The sequence below is a fragment of the Sitophilus oryzae genome, unplaced genomic scaffold (genome assembly GCF_002938485.1).
Source record: "Sitophilus oryzae breed Bouriz unplaced genomic scaffold, Soryzae_2.0 scaffold_684_pilon_pilon, whole genome shotgun sequence".
Lineage (NCBI taxonomy): Eukaryota > Metazoa > Arthropoda > Insecta > Coleoptera > Curculionidae > Sitophilus > Sitophilus oryzae.
The window spans coordinates 2444743-2457887 of record NW_022147289.1 but is presented as its reverse complement, the minus strand read 5'-3'; positions in this window follow the sequence as shown (position 1 = coordinate 2457887).

Sequence of the window (13145 nt, the reverse complement as noted above, 5' to 3'; positions counted from 1 at the left end):
AACGTTGCAGTTTGTACTAAATTAGGCTTCTAGCCAACGTCGGTATCCAACGTCGTTTCGACCCAAAAATTATTCTTGAGAAAAATGATTGGGTGGCTTTGATAAAAATTTACTGTAGAAAATGCCATATGAAATATAAAACGGCGAATATCTGCATAACCATTAAAAATTTTGAAATACTCTTAATACAAAAAATGTTCATTTTTAATTCTGCATCTATTGAAAAATAAAATACAGGGTGTGCCATTTAAAAAAACGAAGAAAAATTATTTTATATTTTAGAAAGTTTGGCGTAGAGTTTTGAACATCCTGTATGATTTACGATTTCCATAATTATAGCAAAGTAAGTACAGACCATCTGAAGTAAATACCTAATATAGTTTAAATTTAAGGACAGTTCTTAAATTATTAATAATTTTTTTAAGACAGGCTCAAAAATTTATAATTTTTATTTATTTATTAATATCTCTGAAACTATCAAAATATATTTACTCATGTCTTAGAGTTATGTAAAGTGATCTGAAAGGAAGCCAAAAATGCAATAATATACAGGGTGTTCCATTTAAAAAAAAACTCATCCCGATCCACTCACACTTTTTTGAGCTACCCTATAGAAGTTAAAATATTTTCCTGAAATACATCCCCGTACATACTGTAAATTTACACTTAAACAAAATTCCCAAGTTTTTTATTCTAGGAGCTACAGATGCCCGACGCACTATTGCCGGACCCTGTATATAGTTGCACAAAATCTATTCTCTAAAATTCATATTATACGAAAATCACTGAAATAATAAAATACCTAAAAAGAAAAATTATTCGTTATCACGTTATCAGTATTACAAGGTATTATTATACCGTTTATTTCAAAACCTCAATACACAAGAACAACTTAAGATACAAGCGTAGATATAAGATTCATTTAATGATAAACATTAAATTTAATATACCCTTGTACACCTTATCATATAAAATCTCATAATAAATCGATTGTTATGAACTGCGAGCAAAACCTTATAATTTACTTTTAGTTAATTTAATTAGCGTGTGATTTTAAGGAAAAAAAAACAGATATTTACACAAATAATTATTCAATTAATTTTAATTAAGTTGGGTATATTTTCCTGGACGATAAATTAAAAAAAAGATGCTTTAAGAAAGTGAGGCTTCATTAATTAGTAATTCGCATATTTTTGGATATTTCTTCTTTCGTTAAACACATGTTAATAATTTAATTAAGTAACTTTCGTAAAATGTGTATTGGAATTGATTCGAACATAGTGAAAGGAACTAAAAATTCTATATTATTTATTAGTGAAAAACTCCCGAAAGCTTTTTTTCGGAATTTTGAATTTGTCAAATACAAGACGAATGTACCCAAGATATACAAAGAAACCAGATCTATAGAGAAATCGATAAAAGTTTGCGTGTAAAAGCTTGTACAGGGTGTCCCATTTTAGTTGAAATCATACGGTATCTCCGTTATTAGTGAAGATAGAAGGGTGCGGTTTGCACAAACCTGTCTCACTTTTTTGTCAAACGAAAGACGCCGTAAACAAAATTTTCATAGCCCTCTTCGTTTCCGAGCTACAGGGTCTTTTTGAAAGTTTTGCAATTTGGGACACCCCATGTTTCTCTGTTATTGTTAAAGCTATCGAGAAGGTGAAAACTGTTTATTCTAGAACTTTTTACGTAGAATACAGTGGCGTAGTCTGGTTTTCTACCAAAATTTTTTTTTAAAATATGAACTAAAGTTATGTTTTTTTAAATGGAACACCCTGTATATTTATAAATCATATGATCTGTCTTGCCATAAGTTTCTCAAAAATATATATCACCCTATATTTATTTTCACTATTTACTGCAATATTTAAAAGTTTTTATTAAAAGATCATATTTATTAGTAGGCCATGATTGATAATAAAAGAAACTAAAGAATTATTAAAAGTATACTGCTATCTGTCTCTTGTTTTATTTTGGGAGCCGCTAATAAATTCTTTATATATTAAGGAAACTTAACTCCCTACCGCTATTTGTAAATCTTGAAATATGTGTATACGTACGAATAATATATCGTATCGGAAATTTTAGATATTCCTTTAGCTAATTTACGTGAAATATACTTTCAGCAAGATGGGGAACATTCCCCCTCATACCTATGAAAATAGTAGAATACTGTTAAATTATTATTTTTCAAATCAATGAATTGGAACCAATGAACACATATTGATAGCCTCCTCGATTCCCGGATTTCGCCGTTCTCGATTTCTGATTTTGGGGATTTTTGAAATACGAAATATATCGTGGGCACTACAACCTACAACAATGTCGAACACCTGAAAAATGCTTTAATAATTCAAGCTTTTAGATATTTGCAAACCCATTCCGTTATAAAAAAAGAAAAATATATTCACAGTTTCAGTGGTAACAGTTATTTCAAAAGTAAAATATATCAATCCCAAATTAATTTTAATATGTGTATGACTATTTTAGTAAATACCATTTTGATTTTTTGTTATTTATCACGGCCTACTAATAAGAAAATGATATATTTTAGTTAATAGTTTAATTTTTTTATATAAATATTGCAGTAAATAGTAAAAATAAATATAGAGTGATATATATTTTTGAGAAGCTCATAGCAAGACAGATCATATGATTTATAAATATACAGGGTGTTCCATTTGAAAAAACATAACTTTAGTTCATATTTTCAAAAATATTTTTTTGACAGAAAAACAGACTACGCCACTGTATTCCACGTAAAAAGTTCTACAATAAGCAGTTTTCGCCTTCTCGATACCTTTAACAATGGGGGTGTCCCAAATTGCAAAATTTTCGAAAAGACCCTGTAGCTCAGAAACTAAGAGGGCTATGAAAATTTTATTTGCAGCATCTTCCGTTTGACGAAAAAGTGGGACAGGTTTGTGCAAACCGCACCCTTCTATCTTCACTAATAACGGAGATACCCTATGATTTCAACCAAAATGGGACACACTGTACAGGGTGGGTCAAATTGGACGCTTTTAAAGGGAAATACCCTTTTCTGTAGGATATAGATGAAAACTAATATCGTATAATAATAAAAGAATTATCAACAGAAAATTTGATTTTTTATACGGGACAACCTATATAATTTTAATTCATTGAGAAGAATTTAAAATTACCTTTCCAAAAATATAACATACTTGATATTTTGCTCGATTCCTCTTAGAGATATAGAGTTAGAGAAGTAGGCTTTGAACCGCGCCGACTGTTTAAAAAAAGGACAATGTTCGACTGCAAGGTCTGCTAGTAAAATTTTTTAAAATGTCACAACATAATTCGTTTAAACCAAAGATTCGTAATACAAAACTAAAATGTCAAAACGAACGACAATACACTGATAAAAAAGATAGACTTGAACTAAAGTCCCAATCGTTCTTGAAAAAAAAATTAGTGGCAAGAGAATGTATTTTAGCGTAAAAGAAAATATTTTGCCTGAAGAAAGACTTTCTTAAGTCAAGAAAACTGGTTCTCTTGAAAAATTCGAAAATTTCTCTTGAATCTATTTTCATTCAACCAAGTGCAAGTTACTTTATTTTAAGATAATAGGAAAAATACGCTAGGAAGTACTTCATTCAAGAAACATGGCCATTTTTCCAATAGCTAAATACTCTTTTGATGAAAAATAATAACAAGACGCAAAGACGATCACGAAGGACGGTATATACAATCAGTCGGCAGTTCGATCAGTCATACGTCGCATTTCATAGGTCGCACATCATAGTACGTAGGGGTTTTGTTGCTTGGAATTTCCCACTTGGAATTTTGCACAATTTGCATTTTAAACGCATATCGTATAACAAATTAGTGATCGTTATTAACATGCATTTGTCATTTTTTATGGACAAATTTTAGGATATATGGATTCTTTAAAGGAGTTTCTGAAAAAATGGAAATTAGAGTATTTATTTGCTATATTTGAAGGTAAGAGACATTTACCTATGCACCTGTTTAGATAATGCATGCATGACTATAGATAGAATAAGAATATAGGTATCGATTTTTTTCGGATTGTCACGGGGTTTTTAACAGGACACTGTCTCCTCAATGAACACCTCAGTAGATTGAAACTAAGAAGAAACGGCGAATGCAGATTCTGTGGGGAAGATGGTGAAACACCAGTACACCTCATCACTGAGTGCGCCGAGACGACAACCATTCGTGCCATGAATTTTGGTACGACTGATATTGGAGATGGAGAACTACCCTCTATAAAACCGTCCCAGTTACTGGCTTTTGTCAAAGCCCTGGGACTGTATGATGAGTTATGATTCAAGAAAGGGGGACACAATGGATCTGTAAGGTCGAAGTGATTAACCCCCCTCCCACTCATTCTAAATTCTAAATTCTAAATCGATTTTTTTATGCAAATAATTACAAAAATTTTAGAATTTCAAGTCGTCGTATTAAAAAATTCAAAATGTGACGAAAGCTTATAATTTATTTGTTATTAATCGTGATGTAATATTTTTTTGTAATTTGTAGAGTGATGAACCACCCCAAAAAATACCAAGGAGTGAAGAAGCAGAAATAATATATATCGAGGAAAATAATATCACTTTACTTACTACAGACCAGGAAAACCTAAATTTATCAGAAAATAATATACCTTGTAATATGCCTGTATATGCCTGTATATGATGTATAGACTTCTCTTAGATCAAAATAAATTTTAGTTGAGTCAATAGTATTCGCTATTGGTTTAAGAAAAGTGTCTCTTTAATCAAGAAATGTCCCTTTTCCATCAAGAATTTTTGCATGAATCAACGAGACTATTGTTCTTGTAGCAAGAACTTCTTTGCATATTCATTTTGGGTCAAGAGTGAAATACTTTGGACTGATAGATTCTTCTATTCTCCAAAGTAATTTTTAAAGCTTATGAAAAGATAGTTAATGCTTTGGGCAAAGAAACGTCGTTCTTGGCCCTATTGAAAAGCGCCAATCTTTTGAGTCAAAGTCATATTCATTTCGACTGAGAGATCCTTTTTTTCAGTGTATCAGGAAATAAACATATACGTATTACTTTTTACAAATATACTCAGGGTTCCCTATTTAACCCCGTGTGCAATTTCTGTGCCGTAAGAAAAAGACAACATAACCCAGCTCCATATTAAAACTGCATAAGTCTATTTCACCCGGATACGGATTGAACTGCGATTGCGCCAAACTCCGATTGATTGTTATTTTAGTTCTGTTTGTATTACTTTTTATTTGTGCGCGTAAAAGAGTGATTTTGTTTAGTTTATTGTTTCCAACTATTTTTTGATATTTTTCCAACTCCATGATAATGTGTTATAAATAATAAAAATATAAATAAAATTGAAGGTTAGGGGAAATGTCAGTCAACCACTTCCCTTTAAAAACATTGACCAATGAAAACTTCTTCAGGTGAGGCATGCTCAGTTTAATGAATATCCGGGTGAAATAGACTTATGCAGAATTCCATATTGTTCTTTCACTGTTTGGGCTTCACTTTTTGGAGATTAGGCTGAGTATTTGTAAAAAGTAATACGTATATGGAAATAAATAAATAAATGTGACAACCAGAGAATAGGTACATTAAAGAAATGCTAACTTCATGTTAAAAAATGGAAACAGACGCCACCTGGTGTCGCCTGGCAGTACTAGCTAAATTGAGGGGAATTGGAGGGGCGGGGCTTAAAAGAGGGGAAATTTAAAAAAAAATATTTTTATAAGTATCACTGACTTACTGTTTAAAGTTAATAAACATATTTTACTACTTTAATATAATTTAATGTATTAAAAATATGTCTATTAACTTTACACAGCAAATCAATGATATTATTAAAGACTTATTATTTTCAGAGAAAATTCATAGTAAATAAATTACACATTAGTAAACAATATCATTTATTTTTTTAGAGCTGCGATTTATATTACAATAATATTGAAATATATATATTTTTTAACAATGAAAAAGAATATCCCGGAACCTGAAAGAAAGATGATTAATTAATTACTTAAATTAGTTCAAAATACATTTTGCAAATAACTAGTGAATTGGAAAGATAAACATACTATTAAAAGACATTTTAGTAGTATGTTATCATCTATTACTGATAATACATTACATAAGTATATAATAGGTAAATAACATGCATAAGGCACTATGATACAACTACCTGTATCATGATAACACACTAATATGACAAAAAATATATGCTAATTTAAATTCCTTTAATGATCTAATGAAACACTCTCTAGCCTCAATGCATGCCATTCCAAAGGCAAAAAAAACTGTTATGCCAAATAAATATAAGCTGAATAAAACATAAACCAAGCCAACGTGCATAAACAACCAAAAAATGCATCAAAAAATACTTTTATCAGATCATACCCTTGGATATATTATGTATTTTATATATCGCACGTCCCGTTCAAAAGTTTGCTAACTCAAAATAGAGAATATAGAGAACATTGTCAGGAGAAGTAAAAGAGAATTTAAGTTAAGGCAATATGCTCCTTTTTGCATATTAACGGCCAAATAATATAATGTTGATTTAATAAAATTTTACTGACATCCTTCTGAGGTATAAATCAGATTAAAGGACATTGTTTTTTCAATAATTGTTTGTTTTGTAAACATTTTTTGAAGACAATACAGTTTTGAACGGGTTGTGCGATATAAACAAGGATATTACTATTATTTGAGGTTAGAAAGTACTTAAATAATATCAAACATAATCAAAATCATTTTTCATCATAAATTATAGAGGTACTTACGTGTTTTGATATTATTATCAGAAAATAATACGTTTAGTTAAACAGGTACGCTGCCAGGCAAGTTCTATCGGCGGGTCTTTGCAAGAGTTGAAACCTAAAAATACAAAAATACGTTTACATCTTAGTTGTATTTACGAATAAAGTATTTGTGTGTAATTTCCGACTTACCAGTTAACTGAATAATCGCATTAAATACATCCAAATTAATAATTTAATATTGTAAAAAAGCAAAATTGTTTTAAATCACTTGCCAGGACAGCCCGGCCAGCTTCTTTGTTGGCAAAATGGCCGCGGTATCATGATTTAAGCAATGTGAGTGACAAAGAAAGCCAATGCCTGGCAGATGTTGCTTTCTTTGTCGTTGGTCCTGGCACGTTTAAATTTGACTGTTGCCTGTTTTCCCATACAAGTGACACCCCCGTGGTGACAACATTTACAGACATTTTTTACAGCAGAGCTACCACCTGAATCCCCAGCGGGAAATTTAAATTCCAGTTTGTCAGCCCGCCTCCGAATATCTCCATGGTTGGCAACAATGAATTTATATATACGTCGATTACGTCACTAAAATTTAATTGGTATCAAATATAAAATGCTCATAAATAAAAATTTGTTTGAAAATTAACCCTTTTTTCTTTTTGTATAATCTTTATATCCTACATGCCGCATCAAGAAAAACGAATTAGCCGATAAATAAAAAGGCTTTAAGTTGGTAGTCATGGCAAATGTTGCTATGATCTGCTATGGTTGTCATGTTTTCTTTAACGCGTTTCCTTCATTCGTGCTGTAAACATTGGTACGACTGATAACGGAGATGGAGAACTAACCTCTATAAAACCGTCCCAGATACTGATGGCTTTTGTTAAAGCCCCGAGACTGTATGATGAATTATAATTTAAAGAAGGAGAACACAATTTTTTTTTGTGAGGGGGTGTTTGAAAAATCTTTTATAGACGAATAGTGATCATTTCCATAACCATCTCGAGAGAGACGGTCATAGAAATGACCCCTAGACAGTGTGGGACTCGGTGTTGATACCCACTAAAAAAAGTCCACCTCCGAGGAATCAGCCGCCGAAGAATGGTCAGCTATTATTCCTGCTAATATGTGGGGAAGAAAAAAAAAGGGGGGTGTTGTGGGGTGATGGGACGACTATATTATAAAAAGGGGGGGGGGACAAAATTAATTGTCTAGAAGAATGGTTTTAAGATGGGAGTATTTGAAGTTTCTATAGTCATCGGGATTGTAATCGAAGATTTTTAGGGTACTATTGGGGATAGTACCGATTTTCTCGTAGAACTTCAAGGCACGATCTCGAAGGTATTTGGGGATGGGGTCGATGCGTAGGTCGGTAAGGATGTCAGAGTTGCGTATATACCAGGGCGCTCTGGTGATATAGCGGAGGATTTTGTTTTTACAAACTTGGAGTCTGTGGATTTGGCTGTCGGAAGCTCTACACCATACTGGGGCTGCATAGAGGAGCTGAGGGCGAATGACTGTTCTGAACAGCAGGACTTTATTTGAGAGGGAGAGAGTGCTCTTTTTGCTGAGGAGGCTATGAAGGCTAGTATAAGTGGCACGGGCACCAGAAATTTTCTTGTCGATCTGAGGGATCCAGGATAGCCGTCGGTCTAGTGTGACTCCGAGATACTTGGCGGTTTCCCCCCAAGAGATCTTTTCGTCGTCTATGACTAGCGGATGAGGTGGTGGAAGCCTCATTCGTCCGGAGACGAACAAGGTTTGGGTTTTTGCTGCATTGATTTTGATTTTCCTATGGGAAAACCAATCAAGCAGCTGGGCTATGTGGAGATGGAGCCTGCTCTGGATTCCATTGCTCGAGGCAGTGGAGTAGAGACAAGTGTCGTCTGCGAATAACGCAAGACGAGTCTCCAGGGATTTTGGGATATCGTATGTGAAGGTATTATAGAGTGTGGGCGACAGGACGGAGCCCTGCGGCACCCCCGCCTTTATAGCGCGAGGAGTGGAAAGAGTGTCACCGATGCGGACCTGGAATCTCCTATCGACAAGAAAGGATTTAATAATGAGAGTGATCTGTTGGGGAAAGTGGAAAACGTGGTGAAGTTTGTACACAAGGCCCTCGCGCCAAACCTTGTCAAAGGCCTTCTCGATGTCAAACATGACAAGACCAGTGCCTCGCTTGGCGTTTAAGCCCTGCGTAACATATTCCACCACGCTTGCGACTTGCTGTTCGCAGGAGAGGGATTGGCTAAATCCGAACTGCTCCTGGGGGATGATCTCGGCACTAGCCAAGAAGTCGTTAATTCTAGAGAGAATAACCTTCTCAGCCAGTTTCGAGAGGGAGGAGAGGAGGCTGATGGGGCGCCAGTTTTCTGGGAAAGTGAGGTTCTTATTTGGCTTTGGGATTATGATAATTATGACTAGTTTCCAAACGTTTGGAAAATATCTGAGGGACATTATCTGATTAAGGATGGTGGTAAATTGAGTTATAAGAACCTCGGGGAGGAGTTTGAGTGCGATGTTGTTTACTTGGTCGTGACCTGGGGCTTTTCTGCTGCGCAGTGTGGAGATGATGGACGAATTTTCTTTAGGGGTTGCTGGGGGGATGGGGACTTCGAGAGGGGGAATGGGGGCTACGAAGTTTTCGTAAAATTCTTCTACAACTTCATCGAAATCGATGTCGTCATCGGGATTTCGGTTTGGACGGAATTGGCGTTCTAACGAGTCGGCAAAGGCCTCTGCCTTCGCCTTATCGGAATAGACCCAATAGGATTATTAATAGCAATTATCGGAATAGACCCAATTTTTTAGTGGGTATCAACACCGAGTCCCACACTGTCTAGGGGTCATTTCTATGACCGTCTCTCTCGAGATGGTTATGGAAATGATCACTATTCGTCTATAAAAGATTTTTCAAACACCCCCTCACAAAAAAAAAATGTGTTCTCCTTCTTTAAATTATAATTCATCATACAGTCCCGGGGCTTTAACAAAAGCCATCAGAGTTGGTGTTTCTCATTCGCTTTTGAACCCTCCAAAGCGACTTTTTATCTTCCTCAAGCGTAGATAGGAAGATCTCCCACCTTTCATCTCTGAAAAGTTTGAGCTCTTTCCTAATCTCGCGCAACAGACTGTTAATCTGTCGCTTTAGATTGGGGTCGAGAAGGGCACGATACTGGCGTTTGAGCCAATTTTTCTCGCGAATGAGGGCTCGGATGTGAGGGGGGGGCTAGAAAAGGGTTGTTTGGATTATTTGGCACTGTTGAGGTGCTATGTTCTATGGCTTGGGTTATGGCTGAAGTGAAGGTGGTGACCGCCGCCTCGAGCGAGGCTGCGTCCGCGATTCCCGGTAGGGTGGACGGGTGTTCTTGGAGAGTTTTGGCAAATTTTTGCCAGTTGGTGGTTTTACGTGTTTTGTGAGTGGAGATCGTGTGAGTATTAGTGAGTGTAAAGAACACCGGGGAGTGGTCAGAACTAAGCTCATCATGCACTGAAACTGACATGTGGGATGTTACGTTTTGGGACAGTCCAAAGTCTATGGTCGATGGTAGGCCATGGGAGGGAAAACAGGTCGGGTCACTTGGAAAGTGGCCCTGAATGGGGAGATCGTTGAGAAGTTCGGCTACTGCCGTTCCTCGGGGGTTTCCTTGCCGGGATCCCCAACGCCGGTGTCTGGCGTTGAAGTCCCCGGCAAGTAGGACTGGGAATTTGGTAGAGGAGAGAAGCACTTCGAGATCGTGTCTTGTGTCCTCGCGAGAGGTCTGGTTGGGGATGAGAACACAATTGGTGGCTGAAGGAAATATATATTATATTTCAGAAATCTGCCTAAGGCTTAATCCGATCCTGTCGTGTTAAGTCACACCAAAAACTCCAAACACACGTGCTTTGTTTAAGGCTTGATTAAGGTTTGCAGAGCTTCAGCATTTGTCATAAAATAGCGAGCAATTTGTTATAAAACCATATAAATTATATATCACTGTAATCACAAAACTTTAATATATTTTCTTATTGTAACGGAATTTTAAATTATGTCTATATTTTCGAGAAAATTTAGTCCAAACATAAGGAATATTTTGTTGATGTTTGACCATCAAAATCTTAAAAATAAATAAGTTGTCTATAAATGTGCTACAATATGGATATAGTATAATACTTTATCTTTAATTTCCTTCTTCGTCTGTGTAAAAATACCTATAGCCAGTTTTACATAAAACGTTAAATGCCGAACGCTTATTTTGCTACTTTTTCGGATTAGTGAAATGGACTCTTAATCTACAATCAACAATGATGACATGCACGTGCACATTTGTTTTTTTTCCTATAAAATAGATATCTAAATAGGTTCTATCCAAACTGTAACAATTATTTTGAAGAAAAACGGTAAACTCGCTGCGGCAAGGTCGGTAGAAAGTTTTTGGAAAGTGATAAAACACGGGTTTCCGTCTCCGATCTCGTATGTTTGCTTTTTTCATTGTCGGATAAAAGTAAAATCGGTAATTTCTCTACTCTTTGGCGACGTTTTATAGAGAGCGATAAGCGCGCAATTCGGGCATCGGATATCCTAATAATCGCGTATAACATTGCGTATAACTATTAAAGGAAAATGATCTCAGCAAAATAAGTAAATGTAGAAACACCCTAAAGGAGGGATCTCACCGGAAATACAGAGGTAAGATAAGAGGTAAAATCATGATAGCTTAGGCTTATAGTGACAAGTCAAAAAGTAATAGTTATTCAAATATCTTGATTGTCATCTCTAAGAAATTTAAAAAAAACCGCGCAACGTCAATTAGACAGTACTATACAGGGTGGTTCACGGACATGGTAGCACAAGGTTAGACGTTTAAGGAGAACTGGTAATAGATTTTTTTTGAAAATTTGGATCTTTACACGAATCCCATATTAAAAGTGGTATCATCTTTGTTTGGATTTCCCGTTTTTTTCGGTACTTTGATACTGACTAATTTTTGTACAATATGGTGGTGCAAATCATCAATTTGAAAGCAAGGGATGGTTTTTCAAAGTAAAATGGATAGAAATGAGATTTTTAATGAAAATAATATCGAATTATTAAGTAATCAGTCATGACAAAATTTACACGAACACAAGTATAGAAAAAAGTATAGGTAACTTAAATTTCACATTGAACAACTTAAACCAACTTATCTGAATTTGAGATAAAAACCCTCAAATATTGAATTAAAAGTGCAAATATATATTAAAACATAACATAATAAATATCAAAGGAACTTCAAAAGAGAAAAAAATCAAGAACGATAAGAAATAGCATCATTATTTATTTAGAAGAGTAGGGACTAAGACTTGAACAAAAAAATATTTTTTTAATTATTGTTACCGAGGCCCGGTTCTGTGATGGCCGTAAAGATTTGAACCCTAATTGGTAGTATTAATTAGAGTTTCCAGAACCGTAATAAAATATTTTCGTTCAACAATTGTGGACAAAAAATGAGTTTCAAATGAAAATAATATCAATACCAACACCGTGAATCACCCTATATATTTAGTCCATCGACATCTCTATCTTAATTAATTACTTTATAACCGTTCTAGGTTTACTTATTTCTCTGAGAAAACGGCCAAATAAAACTATGGAACGGACCAAACCGCTTTTACTTTCCTAGGTAATGTTTGTTAGTCGCTGGAAAGCTTGTTTAAACGTTTACTAAAACAATGCGACAAGCAGGAATGTCTTTATTAACCTCACCTAATAAAGCTGTTAATAAAACAAGTTGGATTAACACGAAAAGAAAGTGAAATCTTATAGTACTAATTCTTTGTTTATAACTTATTATATTATATGTAATTCTTAATTAAATAACGAATATTATTGCGTATATTTGTGTTTTTATATTTGTTTACATATTTTATCGCTAAAGCCCCGTCTACGGCGCGCCCTCTACACATAACGTTTTACCTGTCAGTCTTACCTGTTCAGTCAAAACGTATCATATAACATTGTATGGTTACTTCTTTGGTGAAGAATAGAATTTGCACAAAAGTAAGGTTTCGAATAAAGGTTGTATTCCAGAAAGTAGCGGTGGAAATGAAGTTTCTCCTTTGTTCGTAAATAAGTCACTTGATAATAGACCATATATTTCCGTGAAGTTGTATGATGTAAGTGTTACAGTTTTATTAGATTCAGGAGATACTGCTTCTAGAAGAAGTGCAGGTATATCTAGGTATGGAAAAAAAGACAAACATCGAGGTCAGGCGTATCATGAATGCATCGGAGGAGACAGTACTGGATCGAATCGAAAAATCCAGCTTAAAATGGTTTGGACATGTTCTGCATATGCCGGAGAACAAGTGGCCAAAAAGAGTTTTTCAATGGGCTCCCCAGGGCAGAAGAAAGAGAG